This window comes from Heteronotia binoei, chromosome 1 (assembly GCF_032191835.1).
Source record: "Heteronotia binoei isolate CCM8104 ecotype False Entrance Well chromosome 1, APGP_CSIRO_Hbin_v1, whole genome shotgun sequence".
Taxonomy (NCBI): domain Eukaryota; kingdom Metazoa; phylum Chordata; class Lepidosauria; order Squamata; family Gekkonidae; genus Heteronotia; species Heteronotia binoei.
The window spans coordinates 240,731,233-240,748,701 of record NC_083223.1 but is presented as its reverse complement, the minus strand read 5'-3'; the positions used below and the strand labels follow the sequence as shown (position 1 = coordinate 240,748,701).

Here is a 17,469-nt window from a genome sequence, read left to right as displayed (position 1 = left end):
AGATGGAGGAGGGGGCTCATGTTTACAAGATAAGTGTACACAGGATTACAGCCTTACAATGCAATCCTAAGCACACTTACCTGGAAGTAAGCCTTATTAAATACAATGACCGATTTCCCACTCACCTTACTCCGCTCTCACGCTCCTCTTCTAAGTGGGGCTTCCGTCCAATTTCACACTATCTGCCCCGGGGCTGCAGCTAGCTTCAGCTTTTTTGCACAGCAAACAGAAACTGGTTTTTAGAGGTTTCTGTTTGCTGTGTGAAAAAGCCAGAGCTAGTTGCAGCCCTGTGGCAGATAGTGTGAAATTGGATGGAAGCCCAGCTGAGAAGAGGAGTGTGAGAGCGCTGTAAGGAAAGTGGGAATTTGGTGAATGAGACTTACTTCTGGATGGACTCATGGAAGACGGTGCTGCATGTTTCTTAAGCCCCATCTTGGGCTGAGAAGCAAGCTAGCAAGACAAGGAGCCAGAGAATTAGTGTGTGCTGGTAGGGTGCTTGCCCCATCCTTTTGCTAGGGCCCCAGAATCATGAAAATTGCACCACTATATTCGGAAACACTTATGACACTTTTTAACACAGGTACAGCAATACAGAGTATGTAATTTTCATGCAATCACATGTAGCAGGGATAGAAAATGGCCACTGCTGAGGAATTTTGGAGAGTTACCACCATTTTAATGGGGCAGATTTGGGCTACATCGAATAGGGGCATATTGGCTTTTGTGGTCACAGGGATTTCTCCTGACAGGCCAATAGCTTGCATGCCCACCCTGGACTGGGCTGGTCTAGTGACAAGAAGAGTGGTGCCCAGGTAAGCCTCATACAGTGTGTGTCTGGTTGGGCAGGAGATCAGGCAGGCAGTCAGCCAGAGTGTTTCTTTCCTCCTTCCAGGAAGGACAAGGCTGGATGGGGCAGTGCTTTTTTCCAGGGCCATTTTCTCCTTGTCTACTCCTGACATGAAACAATGGTCTGAGCCAGCATAAAGCAGATTTTTTTTTAATGTTATGATTTGGCTGGATTGCACTCTGAAAATGTAGCCTGGCTTGAAAATTGAAACATTTCCCTATAACTCAACCATTGCTTTTTTGGAAACTAAATGATTGGTACTTCAGTCAGCTTGACACCAGAGACTGACATGAAGCAGAGTGATGAAAGAATAGTAGACCATCCATGTAACATTTGGATGTTCCATGGATGTTTCTATTCCATGGCTGGAGATTTGAATGTTGGGCAGAGCATAGACAAAGGCATCAGGATGCTTTCAATTCTCTTGCCCAGGTCCTGAGGATATCCATTTTGGTGTCTAATATATCTCTTGGCAGCATTTCATCGCTCTCTCGTAACATGTTCCAATCTCAAGTTCATTGTAGAAACACTGCTGTTCCCGGCATCTTCCTTCTCTTTCCCAACAGTTTCTGGCATCTATGTTCATATTGTCTCCTTAACAAAGAAATATTGGGGTTTATTATCACTGGTGGTCCACAGAAGAATAAGCAATTGCCTAACAAGGAGGCAGCAATGATCTTGAAAGACATGAAGTGCCAATTATTACAAATATATGGAAGTGCTGTCAAGGCAAAACCAATTTGTGGTTACCCCAGGAAGAGGCTTTAAAGACAAGTGAGACGCTGAGGTGGCTTGCCATGACATCCCCTTGCAAAGTTCAGCTTTATAGTTTGAAGGTGGATCTTAACTTCCCTTCCCTGGATGGGCTACAGGCACTGGCAGCCCACTGTTTTTCCAATACACTGAATTTAAAGAGGTTTTTTTTTATTCTGACTCATGGGCTGGAAATACACAGGAGACATACATGCCATGGTGTAGATCCTCCAAATAGAGGACTTCCCACTGTCTACATGATCCGTTATTGGCACTTTGGGGAGGTATATAGAAAAAAGCAAGAAGAAACATAAATTCAAGAAGATGAATAATCTGGAAAGTGGGTGGTTGTGAACAAGATGCAATTCCACAAAGATAAGTGCAAAGTCTTACATATGGGCCACAAAAATGTGAAGCACAAATACTGGATGGGAGATGCACTTTTGAGAAGCAGTGTGTGCAAAAGAGATCTTGGGGTACAAGTGGACTGTAGAGTAAATATAAGCAGTCAGTGTGATGCTGTGGCAAAAAAGGCCAATTCAATCCTGGGTTGTATCAAAAGGGTTATAGCATCAAAATCACAGGAGGTCATAGCTCCACTGTATACTGCCTTGGTCAGGCCACACTTGGAATACTGTGTGCAGTTCTGGAAGTCTCACTTCAAAAAAGATGTTGATAAAGTTGAGTGGGTGCAGAAGAGAGCAACGAGGATTATCAAGGGCCTGGAGGAAGAACCCTATGCGGAAAGGCTGAAGGCCTTGGGAATGTTCAATCTGGAGAAGAGGAGATTGAGGGGGGGGGGGGGGTGGCCAGATCGTCCCGACCACCTGGGAAAGTCCCGCTCCTGCCTCCAAATTCCCGCCTCCCGGGCTGGCTATCCCGGTTTAGCCAGCAAGAGGAGCCGGCGGGCCGGGTGGGCGGGCGGGGAAGGCGGCGCGGCGGCAGCAGGACAATGGCGGCGGCAGTGGTGGCTGGAGCGGGAGGCGGGCCGGTGGCGCCTGCGGCGGTGGCGGCGTGGCGGGAGGCCCCGGGTCGGTGGGCTTGGCCGCCTCCTCCTCAGCCGCCGCCAGCCCCGCCAGCAGCGGGGGGAGGGGGTCCGAGTGGCGAGGCCCCCTGCTTCGCCCTCCCTGCAGGCCCGGCGGCCTGGCTGTGGCTGCCCCACAAAGCGGGGAGTCCCGGGAGGGGGTCCGAGCGGCGAGGAGGCCGCCGAGGCCCCCCCGCCCTCCCTGCAGGCCCGGCGGCCTGGCTGCAGCTGCCCCACAAAGCGGGGAGGCCCGGGAGGGGGTCCGAGCGGCGAGGAGGCCGCCGAGGCGCCCCGCCCTCCCTGCAGGCCCGGCGACCAGCAGCGCCGCCACCAGCACCAGCCGCTGCATCGCCGCCCGGGAAGGGGCCGCCCGCTGCCGCTGCCGCCTCCTGCTCCTCCTCGCACTGCTGCTGTGCCTCCTGGCCAGCTCGCCCGCCCGCCCGGAGGGGAGGTCGCCACCCGCGCCCTGCGAGACGGTAATCCCCCCCAGGCAGGCAGGGAGGGAGGGGGCCAAAAGCGGGGGGGGGCGGCTGGCGGGAGGGGGCGGCCGGCCTTCCTTCCTTCCTCCTCCCCTCCCTCCTTCCTCCCTTCCCTCCCTCCCTTTCTTCCTCCCTCCCTCCTTTCTTCCTCCCTTCCCTCCTTCCTTCCTTCCTTCCTTCCTTCCTTCCTTCCTTCCTTCCTTCCTTCCTTCCTTCCTTCCTTCCTTCCTTCCTTCCTTCCCTCCCTCCCTCCCTCCTTCCTCCCCTCCCTCCTTCCTTCCCTCCTTCCTTCCCTCCTTCTGCACCACCTTCATCACTTTCGGGGTGTGGATCCCCCAGTGGGGTGGTCTCCCGACTCCCTCCGCCGGCTGTTTCTGATAGCCCTGCGCCCCCTCTTTCATTTGATATGTGTCCCGTGCGGGTGCCACCCTCCCGCCGGGAGATGCTGCAAAATGAGCCCCCTTGAGGCTTATGGCGGCAGGGCTCGGGGGAAGCAAGCTAGACTGCTGTTCTTTTGAGGGGTTATAGAGTGTTTCGAGCCCGTCCCTGTGCCATTGGTCCCATCATTGTGGGACCCAGGGGGCCGGCGTGGCGGCCCGCCGAAGCAGCCTGTCACTAATAACACAGGTCGAGATGCAGGACAGGAACCCGGAAGTGACCAACAGGCTGCTTCAGTGGGCCGCCGCGCCAGCCCCCTGGGTCCCACAATGATGGGACCAATGGCACAGGGACGGGCTCGAAACACTCTATAACCCCTCAAAAGAACAGCAGTCTAGCTCGCTTCTCCCGAGCCCTGCCGCCATAAGCCTCAAGGGGGCTCATTTTGCGGCATCTCCCGGCGGAAGGGTGGCACCCGCACAGGACACATATCAAATGAAAGAGGGGGCGCAGGGCTATCAGAAACAGCCGGCGGAGGGAGTCGGGAGCCCACCCCACTGTGGGATCCACACACCGAAAGTGTGTGGAGCCCACCCCACTGGGGGATCCCACCCCACTGGGGGTTCCACACTTCTCAGCGTGGAACCCGTTCTCTCTAGTCTTCTCACTTTGAAAAAAGTAAAAAAAGAGTTTTATTTAACTTTATTTCCCCCTTTCCCTCTCTATAAATAATTTTGGTGTTTCCGGCGGTGATATTTGGGGGATTTTTGGGGACGTCACAGGAAGTGCTGTGAAGTCACTTCCTGTTTCCGGCAGTGGCATTTGGGGGAAATGATGTCACAGGAAGTGATGTCACTTCCTGCTTCCGGCAGGTGGCGCGGGGGAAATGATGTCACAGGAAGTGATGTCACTTCCTGTTTCCGGCGGTGGCATGACGGAACCGGAAGTGACGTCACTTCCTGTTTCCGGTGGCGCGCGTGCACACACACATCATTCCCCCCCTCAAGGTGTCCCTGGCTGGCCTGCAGATATTATGGCCACCCTAGGGGACATGATTGCTCTCTTTAAATATTTGAAAGGCTGTTATTTAAAGGAGGGCTAGGAGCTGTTCCATTTGGCAGCCAAGGATAGGACCTGAGGCAATGGGCTCAAATTACAAGCAGAAAAGTACCAGCTGGATATTGGGATTTTTTTTAATCGTCTGAGTGGTTCAGAGGTGAAACCATCTGCCTAGGAAGCTCCCCGTCATTGGCAGTCTTCAAAACGTGGCTGGATGATTATTTGTCAGAGATGTTTTTGGCATCACCATCCTCTATATGATAGCCCTTCAAGTACTTGCCACCATCTTCAAGTACTTGAAGGGGTGTCATATAGAGGATGCTGTGGAATTGTTTTCTGTTGCCCCAGAAGGTAGGACCAGAACCAATGGGTTGAAATTAAATCAAAAGAGTTTCCGGCTCAACATTAGGAAGAACTTCCTGACCATTAGAGCAGTTCCTCAGTGGAACAGGTTTCCTCAGTGGGTGGTGGGCTCTCCTTCCTTGGAGGTTTTTAAACAGAGGCTAAATGGCCATCTGACAGCAATGAGGATCCTGTGAATTTAGGGGGTGGTATTTGTAAGTTTCCTGCATTGTGCACGGGGTTGGACTAGATGACTCTAGAGGTACCTTTCAACTCTGATTCTATGATTCTGTGATCCTGATGTAGCAGGGGGTTGGACTAGATAGTCTGCATGGTCCCTTCCAACTGTATGATTCTATGATATTTGTCACAAAATTTGCTTACAGCTGGGATACTTTTAATTGTACAAATTTAGGAATAAAAATAACTCCCCTATACAGAAACTTGATTGCATAAGTGTTGGTTTTTGATGTTAAATGGATAAAATAAAGATGTGGTAAATGATGTAGAAACAGGAAGACCATTCTCAAGAAAGTTTTTAAAGTAAACTGACTGCCATTTGTACAACACTGGAACGGTATTCTGTTAGATGAGAATGTTAGGTGGAATGCTTTGAAATGTATCAGAAGTCTGTGTTAAGATTCCATAGACATAGGATTAAGGAGCACTGAAAATTAATTGCATGAATTATTGCAAGATTATGGTTTATTGTGAATAATGAAAACAACTTAAATCTGGAATCTTATAGTTTATACAGGAGAACTTAGGGTGGGTGCCATTTTAGACTTCACTGTGTTATGTGCCACTTGGAGTCACTGATTGTTTTAAAGATATGAAGAAGCTCTCAATATTTATTTCTTCATCTTGTCACATCAGAATGGCAGGAATGAAAAGTGTGAATGTGGCCAATAGGCAGATTCAGGAAGGGATGCCCCTGTCTTTCTTCTCTTACCTAAAGACACCAGGAAGACACCAAAAATGGCAACAATCAACAGGTTATGGCCCTTCATGGCTGGGAGGTCAGCTGTGATCTCTGAGGAGCTGGAACAAATATAAAAGCAAGTAAGATGTTAATAACTGTTTCCAGTGACTGGCAAGGTAGGAGAAGAAAATGGATGACTAATGTTAATTATACTCTTATATTCTCTTATCAGCTCACAGTCTTGTCAGTTGTTCTCCCAACAGAAAGAATATATTTGTTACATACCACAATATAAGCCCTTACATCTCTATTGGCTAAAGGAAGTCATGTGACTGATCTGGAATACTCCATTGTCTCTCCCCCTCCCCCACAGGTTGGTTTATCGGTGGTCATGCAAATAAACAGAAGTTGGCCATGCATTACCAGTTATGCTCTTGTGAGGAGAAATGAAATTTCTGATATTATGTATGCCCCTGCTTATTAGATTTATTAAAAAAGCTCATGTCACATGAAAAAGTCTATTGTCAGTCTGTCAAGCTTTACTCAGACTCATAGGACTACTTTAGGATCTTAGGTAGTTTTCTCCACCTTTCTACTTGAGATGTCAGGGGCTGAACAAAAGATCTAGTGTCAAACTTTGATCTGGGAGACCTGTGTTTTAATCTCCACTCTGTCATGGAAACTCACTGGGTGACTATGACCCCCTCAGCCCAATCTTCCTTACAAGATAGTTGTTGTAAGATGGGATAATGATGTCATAAGCTACTTTTCTCACACAAAATAAAGGCAGAGATCTTCTGAATGCAACACTTGTGCTCTAGCACTCTTTGTTGCTTTTGCCACAACAGACTAGCAGGGCTACCCCTCTGAAATTAGCCCTTTAAAAGGCATTGTGAGCTGCTTACCATAGACTTGGTATGCAACAAAAATACCTCCACTAAACCATTTCAAACCATAACTTTGGCAACCAACCAAGCTAGAAAGCAAACAGCAGTAAAACCCAGGCAAGCCTTGTTGGGGTGGGTGGGGGCGGTATCCAGCATGCTCTTCAGTAACGTATGTGATCATATTGATCAGTCAGATAAGAATTTTTCTATCTATGTCCATCTATCTAAATTCATGGTGTTTTTTTTTTTTTTTTGCAGGGCACATTTTCACAGTAAACTGCCATTTAGTGAGTTAGACTCTGGATCTTGCTAGGTCAGTGTTGCTTACACGGATTAACAGCAGCTTTCCTAGGTCTCAGATAGATGCTTTCACATTTATTTATTTAGGATATTTCTACGCAGCCTCTTCAGAGTCCTCTTGAGGTTGATTACAATTAAAATAATGCAACACTATGAAAGCAACCCATTCATAATAATAATAATAATAAAATTTTATTTATATCCCGCCATCCCCGCCTAGGCAGGCTCAGGGCGGCTAACGACATTTCTAAACATACAGAACAATAAGTATAGGGCTTAAAAATTAACATTATTAAAAACCAGTCAATATACAATTAAATTTTAACTTAATCTGGCAGTGATGATGGTATTTCCGGCGCTAATTTCTGTCAGTTTACATAGTGTACATAATAACATAGGTCCTTAAACAGAACCATATTGGCGGTTCCCTTTATAAACAACCATAATTCAGCAGTCCGTGTACGCTAACTTGAAGAGGGTGGTCTTGCAGGCCCTGCGGAACTGATCGAGGCTCTGCAGGGCCTGCACCTCCTCCGGGAGCTGATTCCATAGGGAAGGGGCCGTGATTGAAAAGGCCCGTGCACGGGTGTTCTGAAGTTTAACTTCTTTCGGCCCAGGGGTAGTCAGTTTATTTTTCCTGGCTGACCTCAGTGCTCTCTGGGGCTCATATGAGGAAAGACGGTCCCTCAGGTAGGCCGGTCCTCAGCCATATAGGGCTTTAAAGGTAATGACCAGCACTTTGTACTGGACCCGGTATGTAATCGGCAGACAGTGCAGTTCACGCAGCCCCGGCTGTATATGCTCCCACCTTGGGAGTCCTAGCAACAGCCTGGCCGCCGTGTTCTGCACTAGCTGCAGCCTCCGGGTCCGGCACAAAGGCAGCCCCAAGTAGAGGGCATTACAGTAGTCCAATCTTGAGGTGACCGTTGCATGGATCACTGTTGCAAGGTCCCGACTCTCTAGGAAAGGGGCCAACTGCCTCGCCCGCCTCAGATGGAAGAATGCTGACTTGGCAGTGGCTGCTATCTGGGCCTCCATTGATAATGAAGGCTCCAGTAAAACACCCAAGCTCTTTACCTGGCGCGCTGCTTTCAATGGCGCGCCATCAAAGGCCGGGAGAGATATTTCCTTCCCCAGAGCGCCACGACCCACACAAAGGACCTCTGTCTTCGTCGGGTTCAGCTTCAGCCCACTCAGCCTAAGCCACGTTGCAACAGCCTGCAAAGCCTGATCCAGATTCCCTGGGGCGGAGTCGGGCCGGCCGTCCATTAGTAGATAGAGCTGGGTGTCATCTGCATATTGATGGCAACCCAGCCCAAACCTCCAGGCAATCTGGGCAAGGGGGCGCATATAGATGTTAAACAACATCGGGGAGAGAACTGCTCCCTGAGGCACCCCACAATCTAGTGTGCGCCTCTGGGACCGCTCGCCCCCAATCGCCACCCTTTGTCCCCGACCCAAGAGGAAGGAGGAAAGCCATTGTAAGACCAACCCCCGAACCCCTATGTCGGCGAGGCGGCGGGTCAGCAGCTGATGGTCGACTGTACCAAATGCCGCCGACAGGTCTAACAGCATCAGTACCGCGGCGCCGCCTCGATCCAGTTGCCGCTGGAGGTCATCCACCAAGGCGACCAGCACCGTCTCCGTCCCATGGCCCAGCTGGAAACCAGACTGGCATGGGTCCAGGACGGAATCATCATCCAGAAACCTGCAACGCCACTGCCCTCTCCATAATTTTACCTAAAAACGGTAAATTAGACACCGGGCGGTAATTTGCCAATTCGGCCGGGTCTGCTGTACATTTTTTCAAGAGGGGGCGGACCAAGGCCTCTTTCAGAGGTGTTGGAAAACGCCCCTCTACGAGGGATCTATTTATGATGTCCTGTAAAGGACATCTAAGCTCCCTCTGGCATTCAAAGCATTACCTACTACCTGATCTTTAATAAATGGAGATACCAGGTATTGAACCTGGAACCTTCTGTGTGCAAAGCAGATGCTTAGCCCCAGTGCACTAATGACAGAACCATATGCTTTTTTAAGAAAAAAAAGAATGCAGGGCCATATGGAGTGGAAACTGTGGATCCCTCCCCAGGGAAGTCTCTTCCAACTTTATGATTCTATGACTTTGCTTGTTCAACCTAGCCGTTTACTAAACAAATACCTGTATAAGGACAAAACTAAACCTTGGACTAGTGACCAACAATTTCCTGTTTGGTTTCCTAGGTTTTAAGAAGCATGGAGAAACTGCCGGAAAGCCTCTGGCAACTGATGGTGTGGGTGTGTCACAATCACTCAACAGAATGTGTCATAACAGCCCCTTTCAGTAACCTTGGGGTTTCAGTACTTTAACTGAACTATCTAGTGCCTTTACTTACTTTGATTCATCCCTTCTCCCCAATTCCAGTCTATCTCCAGATCAAATGCAATCCTATCCTCTCCAATTTTGGGGGTGTGGTGGCCTGTTCCCACAAGCTGGTCTTTGCAACTGCGGGACTGAACCCTAGATTTAAAAGCCCCTGTACAATCGATCCAGAGGTCTTCGTGACCAGGACTGAATGTATTTATGAATCAGGCAACAAAGTAGCCAATTTGGTTCCTTAATCTGTCCCTGACCTTGATGGCCCCGGCTAGCCCAGTCTCATCAGCTCTTGGAAGCCAAGCAAGGCTGGCCCTGGTTAGTACTCGGCTGGGAGGTCATGAAGGAAGACCAGGGTCACTACACAGAGTGGGCAACGCTGAACCACCTCTGTTCATCTCTTGTCTTGAAAATCCTAGAGTAACCATAGGTTAGCTGTAACTTGATGGTCACTTAACTTGATGGCTACTTGATGGTTACAGCTTCAACTAGACCAACCTGCCCCTATGATATTATAGCATTGGAGAAAGTTCAGAAAAGGGCAACTAGAATGATTAAAGGGCTGGAACACCTTCCCTATGAAGAAAGGTTGAAACGCTTAGGGCTCTTTAGCTTGGAGAAACGTCGACTGAGGGGTGACATGATAGAGGTTTACAAGATAATGCATGGGATGGAGAAAGTAGAGAAAGAAATACTTTTCTCCCTTTCTCACAATACAAGAACTCGTGGGCATTCGATGAAATTGCTGAGCAGACAGGTTAAAACGGATAAAAGGAAGTACTTCTTCACCCAAAGGGTGATTAACATGTGGAATTCACTGCCACAGGAGGTGGTGGCGGCCACAAGCATGGCCATCTTCAAGAGGGGGTTAGATAAAAATATGGAGCAGAGGTCCATCAGTGGCTATTAGCCACAGTGTGTGTGTATGTATATGTGTATATATATTTGGCCGCTGTGTGACACAGAATGTTGGACTGGATGGGCCATTGGCCTGATCTAACATGGCTTCTCTTATGTTCTTATGTTCTTAGTTCCTGATGGTTCCTAACATACAACCAAGCCCTACTTTATTTTATGCAGAACACCTTGTCAAAATACTATATTTATAAATCACAGGTATTCTATGGAACTAACATCTTATTACCAAACTAAATTGCTGCTTTACCAAGAAATATGGGCACTTTTGAGCCAAAATACACCTTTTTGCCTAACCTGGTCATCCAATTTGAAAACCCCATTTTAAATCAAACCTCTGGTGATTAGCTATGACACATTTTTAAAAATGTGTGAAAACTTTGATTGTCTTAAAATGCCAAGAATAGGTACCTTTACGACAAAAATATATTTAGATAACTCATAGCTTCATGTTTTCCTAGAGAACTTTTACAGGTCAAGGTGTCCCCTGATGTGCAGTACGACATAAAGTGATGGATGGCAGAGCATATTAATACATTCACTTGTGGAGCTAAGGTATACTAAGGCCAACTAATTGAACTGAATTGAACATTTTAGGAGCATCTCTCCAAAGGAAATACCAAGAGTTTCTGGCAGCGGCGTCACTAGGGCGGGGCCAAGGGGGCCATCGGCCCTCTTCCAGAGCATTCTCATTGCCCCCAGGCACTGACCCATGACCCCCCCCCCAACAGGAAGGGGCTGGCCCTGGGACTAGAATGCTGCTGCTGTGTGGGCTGGCTGGGATTCTGAAACCGGGGCCGCACTGCCGTCTCTACCGCAAGGGGATCAGCATTTTGTTCAGCGGGGGTGAGTGGGCGGGCTGGCTGAGCTTCCCAGCTCACGCTGCCGCCGAGTTGCTTGCTTTCTGTGCATGGGGTGGGGGGGGGGCTGGGCTTCCAAAACTCCAACGGTGCCTCTGCTGAGTGAGTCCTGCCTGTTTTCTGTGTGCCTGGGGGGTGGGGGGGGGTGGAGGGGCTTCCCAAACCGGTGCCGTGTTGCTGAGTTGCTTGCTTTCTGTGCATGGGGGGGGGGCTTCCAAAACTCCAACGGGGTTGGATTACGGGGGCTGGTCACGTGACCAGAGGGGGCTGGTCATGTGACCAGAGGGTGGATGAGGGAGGGGCCATGTGAAGTGGGCGGGGTTGTGTGCGGAGGGGGTGACGCAGCCCTCCAAAAGGGGTGATGCCCAATGGGGGGTGTGACTTGAATCAGTTACACCCCAGAGTGCAACCCACCCTAGTGACGCCTCTGGTTTCTGGCAGTATTTCAGGGAAGGGCTTTTGGAGTTGGACTGCAACCAAGCACTAGACTAGTATCATTTGTTATAGTTCTCTATAGTCTGGAAGAATCTTCTGGAATAACTTTCTGTGAGCCATATTCCACAGGCTGGAAAACCAAGCGACAAGTGTGAGCTATGCCTACCTCATGTACATTGCTGTATGTCCAAACATTTAAACACTTCTGCAACTGTCACCCTACCAGCTATCATCTTGATGAGCCAGTTTGGTGTAGTGGTTAAGTGTGCGGACTCTTATCTGGGAGAACCGGGTTTGATTCCCCACTCCTCACTTGCACCTGCTAGCATGGCCTTGGGTCAGCCATAGCTCTGGCAGAGGTTGTCCTTGAAAGGGCAGCTGCTGTGAGAGCCCTCTCCAGCCCCACCCACCTCACAGGGTGTCTGTTGTGGGGGAGGACGGTAAAGGAGATTGTGAGCCGCTCTGAGACTCTTTGGAGTGGAGGGCGGGATATAAATCCAATATCTTCTTCTTCTTCTTGATGCTACTTGATACCATTTTTCAAGGACATAACAAGGACTTTGATTCCTCAGTCATTACACCTCTTTACTTGCTTAGCAAAACAAGGGAGATTGTCAGTTACTTGTGAATGTCATCTCTATTTTTCTTGATATTATTTGAATTTTACATAATTTCATTTCACCCTGTGCTTTCTGCATTTCATGATTCACTTTCACATTTTTTTTTAAATTAAAAAAAAAATCAGCTCCTTCTATATACGCCTGCCTAGTGAAGATCCAACCTGACCAGGATAACCTAGGGTAGCGGCAGTGCCAGATTAAAGCCTGTGGAGGCCCCTAGGCATTCAAAATATCGGCGTCCCTCTTGCAAATTATTTCAGAGTCAGAGCACCTGCCCTGCTGCCCATGGCCCCCACTGCAGCCTGCAGGCCCCCTTCTCAAAAGCCCCTTTGACAAATTTCCGGGAGGGAGTCAGAGAGAGGCAAACTTGGTGACAACACCATAAGCAGCCGCACCAGGTGGGCAAGTCAGGCAAAGAGCGGCTGAGTTGCTGGCTGTGCATGCAGGCTGGGAGGGCTGCAAGCAGGGGCGGAAATGGGGGGGGGGGAGCTGGCCCAGAGCCCCTAAAGGCATAGGGGCCCATAGGCCAGTACCTACTTGGCTAAATTGTTAATCCAGCCCTGGGTAGCGGGCTCTCATTAGATCTCAGCTGCACAAGCACTGCTCTGTAGCAAAGACCCATATTTCAATAGTCCATTATTTCTATGCCTCAATAAATACAGAAGCTTCCTAGTTTTATCCAGTCATCATTGTTGCTCTGCCTTGCAGCTGCTTGCCTCTAGCACTCCTGAGATCTTTGCAAAACCTCCAGTCATGAGACTTGTTTACCTTCTCTTTTTTCTGGGGGTTCTTCTTTTCCACCCTGCTTCAGGTAAGATACTTGCTCAGAGAGGTGAATTGCTAACAGAAAGGATCTATTTTGGTTTTTAAATGAAGGATATTAATGAATTTGGAAGGTTTTTTTACTAGCAGATTAAGATTCATTTCAAAGCTGCATGTAAATTTGGATGGTGATTAAATCAGCATGCTGATTCATAAACTGATTCTACAGATTTCATTTTTTTAAACTGGTAAGTTCATGTGTGTAGGAGTCAAGAGTCTGTGCATGAATTAATGCAAAAAACAACAACAGCATCTGTGTGACATAACTTGCTCTGAAGTGGCTTCGTGGCTTTTCCTGTTGTGTGTATGTGTGTGTGTGTGTGGGGGGGGGGGGTAGACTTCCAGTCCTTTTCATATTGGCTGTTGGCTTACAGTAAATCATTTGGCTGCTCATCTCAAATCGATATTGTGAATTCTCATTGGATCATTTTGCTGTTGCTCACTCATTATTGCTTATTCAATGTCTCATCATCCTACTGACTGCATTAAATTACATGGCATAATCCACTTTGAGTTTCTGTGAGATAAGTAGATTATAAATATAATAAGTGAATAAAATAATGTCATGATTGTATACTAGAACTTTTATTGGTAATTTGGAAGGACAAAATCTGTCTTTATTTAGATGCTGTAGTCTGAATAGATTTTGATCAATTTGTAAAATAGGGTTGTTTTTTTTTTTTTTTTTAAAGATATGAGATTACATTTCAGATGAAACAGAAAGCCCATTTAGGAAAAAAGGAAAACAACAACAAAAAGGAAAAGAGGAAAATAAAAAGAACCAGCCTACATAATACAGATAAACATATACTCTTTCAAATTATCAAGACATTAATAGCTAAGGATTGGAACTGGTGAGGATAGCTTAGCTTTTTAGTCTCCATCCTCTACCAAAGTAATCCCATATGTAAGTGAAATGAAACATATCCTTTCACTGTTTATCACTGACTCTATCTCCCTCCTGTCCTCTTTTTGTTTCCCCTGTGTCAAATCCTAGAATACATTATTGGCATACAAGTCACTTGTGTGTGGAAGATGCTATACAGTGATACCACCAACACAAAAAACACAGTGCATAATCTGATATATCCAGGGCTTGTTTTGTAGCAGGAACTCCTTTGCATATTAGGCCACACACCCCTGATGTAATCAAACTTCCAAGAGTTTACTGTAAGCTCTTAGAGAATTGGCTACCTGAATGGGGGGTGGCCTAATATGAACGGAGTTCCTGCTCAAAAAAAAAAAGCTCTGAATATATCTAATTCTGAATATGGTTCCCAAGTAAAGGTCAACAAAATTGGCCCTATGGAGCCATATACAGCTAGGGGAGATCTTTTATACAAACCTAGGGGAAGCCCCAGTTTACGGAGCGGGAGGGAATGGAAAACTAAATAAAAAAGGAGATTTTTTTAAAAAAAAACAGTGTTAAAGAAGAGGCCTTACCATGCTATGTTGTGAGATCCCAGCTGCCAAGATGCATTGCAAGGACTGGAGAAGGGAACTGCAGTGGCAATCACCAGGATGGAGAGGGAATGGCTGTGAAGCTGGTTACCACCAGTAAGGGAAGGATGACAGGAAGCAAAAAAAGCTAGTGGTAGCTGGAAGGTATTGGTGATGATAGTGCCCATCAGCTGGATGGCAGAAGGGAGAATAAGGCTTTCTGCCTAGTTTCAGCTCCCAGACAGCTAGGTGGGGGCTCTATGGGTTAAGACCTAAACCACTCTCCAGGATTAGAGGGCAGCGCTGCTGGGATTGTCCCAGCTGGTATTCTTTGTCATCTTGGTAGCCAACCTTTGGGGAACTGAAATGCTCTGCAATGTTTTGTTGCTGGTCTTCACCTGTTTTATAGCTGTTGCTGTCTAGAAGGGCTGTGAGAATTATTAACTAATGAGTGAGCTCAATGGAGATGAACAACAATGTTAACCAGGCAGTCAGTTGCTTCAGGATGTAGCCCCCATGACCATCTATCTTCCAAATAATGAAAGCATGATCTTTTTCTTTTGTGCAGCGCAGAGTACATCTTGCGAATTGCTTGGAGGCTACTGCCGGGTTCCAGTAAATGAAAGATGCCCTTTCGGTCATACGCTTCCAGGTCATTGTGAAATCAATGGGAGATGCTGCATGTGTAAGTGATGCTAAGAAAAAAGGAGAGGCTGTGACTCAGTGGTAGAGAACCTGCTTTGCACGCATAAAGTTCCAGGTTCAGTCCCTGGATTCTTCAGTTAAAACTACCTGGGAGTGGGTGATGTGCAAGTCCCAGATGACTGCTGCCGGTTACAATACTTTAGTTAGACATTATGAATACTGATCCTGGTAGTTTGACTTAGTACAAGCCAGTTTCATGCATTTATATCCATTAGTGTGGATTTATTTATTTACTTCATTTGTACAACACGTTTCTCTCCAACCGAAACACAGAGCAGCTGTAAGCCAAAATGCCCTCAAAATGAGGTTGGGGAATTGTTAGGTGGGCACCTGGCTCACTCAGGATTGTTTTACTTGTGTATACAGGATTAACCGTCAAGAAAGTAATGCTTACAAATATAGAAACTCTAATTAAGTAAAAACAGTTAAAATTTATTAAGGAAAATATAGGCTTCCATTCAAGATAAAATGCTCATAAAATCATACATTCAGTCCTAGGAAATATAGATAGATAGACAGGGGAACACATGGGTAGACAAACAGGGCGATATTTACCTATCGTAGTCTTCAAGGAAGGCTCCAATGGCGACGAGCGAGGAAGTGGGAAAAGGGACCCGAAACTGATCAGGAATCGGGGATGGATCTATGCAGCAGAGTTGGGATACTGCTAGAAGCACACCTGTAGTCCACAGATTATAAGGACTCTCTTGAGCCCTCAGGATGGTAGGTACGAGGGAGGAGAAAGGTGGTCAGCTGATGCATGACCTCCCCCCAAAAAGGAGGTTTCGCAGTGACCATAAGGGCTGGACTACTGCGACAACCAATAGAAAGTGCATTGGAGGCACCTAATTGGGTGCCCATTTCTGGCCAATGGACTTGTTTGGATCCTGGATACCTGAGTGAACTTTCAGGTTGAAATGGACCAGGGGGAGGCTCCAAAATGACAGTTGGGAAGAATAGAAGTGATTATTGGGTGGGGAATACTTAAGATTATTAGATTTATTAGAAAGGGTGGCAATAGAGAGTCAAATCATGGCCTAGGTAACACCCAGTTCACACAAAGGAACTTGGCTCTGACTGAAGATGGTCTTCCTCTTCTTCTGTCTTCTCCTGGGCACTAGTCTTTGTCTTGAATTCCGTTGGACAAAGAAAGTGGCGGTTGGACAATTAACCACTCTTGGGGTGGGTAGGTTGCTTGCAGGCCAAAGGTGACATCTGGTGTGTACATGAGCCATCTGCTTCGCTGGAATGGAGTCAAGCCTGGTAGGAAGATGGCTGTGTGTGGTGTTAGCCCTCCACGGTGGATTCCATGGCCAGTGCTTCATAAACGTTTGCCTGGATAGCTCCTGGCGGTGCAGTCTCTTCCGCTCCATGGCTGGCATATGGAACACCGGGAAGCTGTCCGTTCTTCTGGTGGGCACTCTTGCACCGGTCTTGAGTGCCTTTGTAGCATTATGGCTGCTTGTACTACATAAGTCCCTTTTGCCCCTGGATAGGTTTGCCCACACTCTATGGCCAGACATGTGTGAGTTACTTCTCCAGGTTCTCTGGCAACTAAGTTGGTGACTACTATGTTGAATCACGCCAGTGGCCCATCCAGTCCAACACTGTGTCACACAGTGGCCAAAAAACCCAGGTGCCATCAGGAGGTCCATCAGTGGGGCCATGACACTAGAAATCCTCACACTGTTGCCCCTCCCAAGCACCAAGAATACAAAGCATCACTTATCCCAGACAGAGAATTCCATATTATCAATATGTCTTGGATTACTATCTACATATGGAGCCATGGGGCCAACCTTGTTAATTTCAGAAGTTTTTTTTCCCCAAATGATGACAGAATCATGTGTTTCTTTTGTACAGTGGTACCTACAACTTGCAAAGCATTGGAGGGTGAATGCGTGGTCTCAGTAAACGGAGGCTGCCCCTATGGTGAAGATCTTCCAGTCAAATGTGGATTTAATGAAAGATGCTGCAAAGCCTTATAAGGCTGAAGAGTAGCCCAGAGCTACATGTGTATGTCCACTCCTTAATCCTAAATTTCTATTGACAAAGAGGAATCTTTGAGGAAGTTAAGCATGGCTGCAGTTACTTTAAGGCACAGTGACAAACTGGTGTAACTACTTGATTGGTTTGTTCAGTGTGGATTAAAATACAGATCTGAAACCTTATTAAGTGTCTGCTATAAAATATGGTTAAAGTTTTGATGACATTCTGCTTGAATTAATTCATATGACTAGGGTTGCCAAGTCCAATTCAAGAAATATCTGGGAACTTTGGGGATGGAGCCAGGAGACATTGGGGTGGAGCCAGAAGCAAGGTTGT

The 17,469-nt window shown here is 47.3% G+C and overlaps 1 long non-coding RNA gene across 1 annotated transcript; it reads left to right on the top strand.

The window, feature by feature from the left end:
- Nucleotides 1-12,801: 12,801 nt before the first annotated feature.
- Nucleotides 12,802-17,251, top strand: LOC132587567 (uncharacterized). Its single transcript, XR_009556457.1, has 3 exons — nucleotides 12,802-12,988; nucleotides 15,008-15,124; nucleotides 17,008-17,251. It is a non-coding gene; the product is annotated as an uncharacterized LOC132587567 (long non-coding RNA).
- Nucleotides 17,252-17,469: the final 218 nt, after the last annotated feature.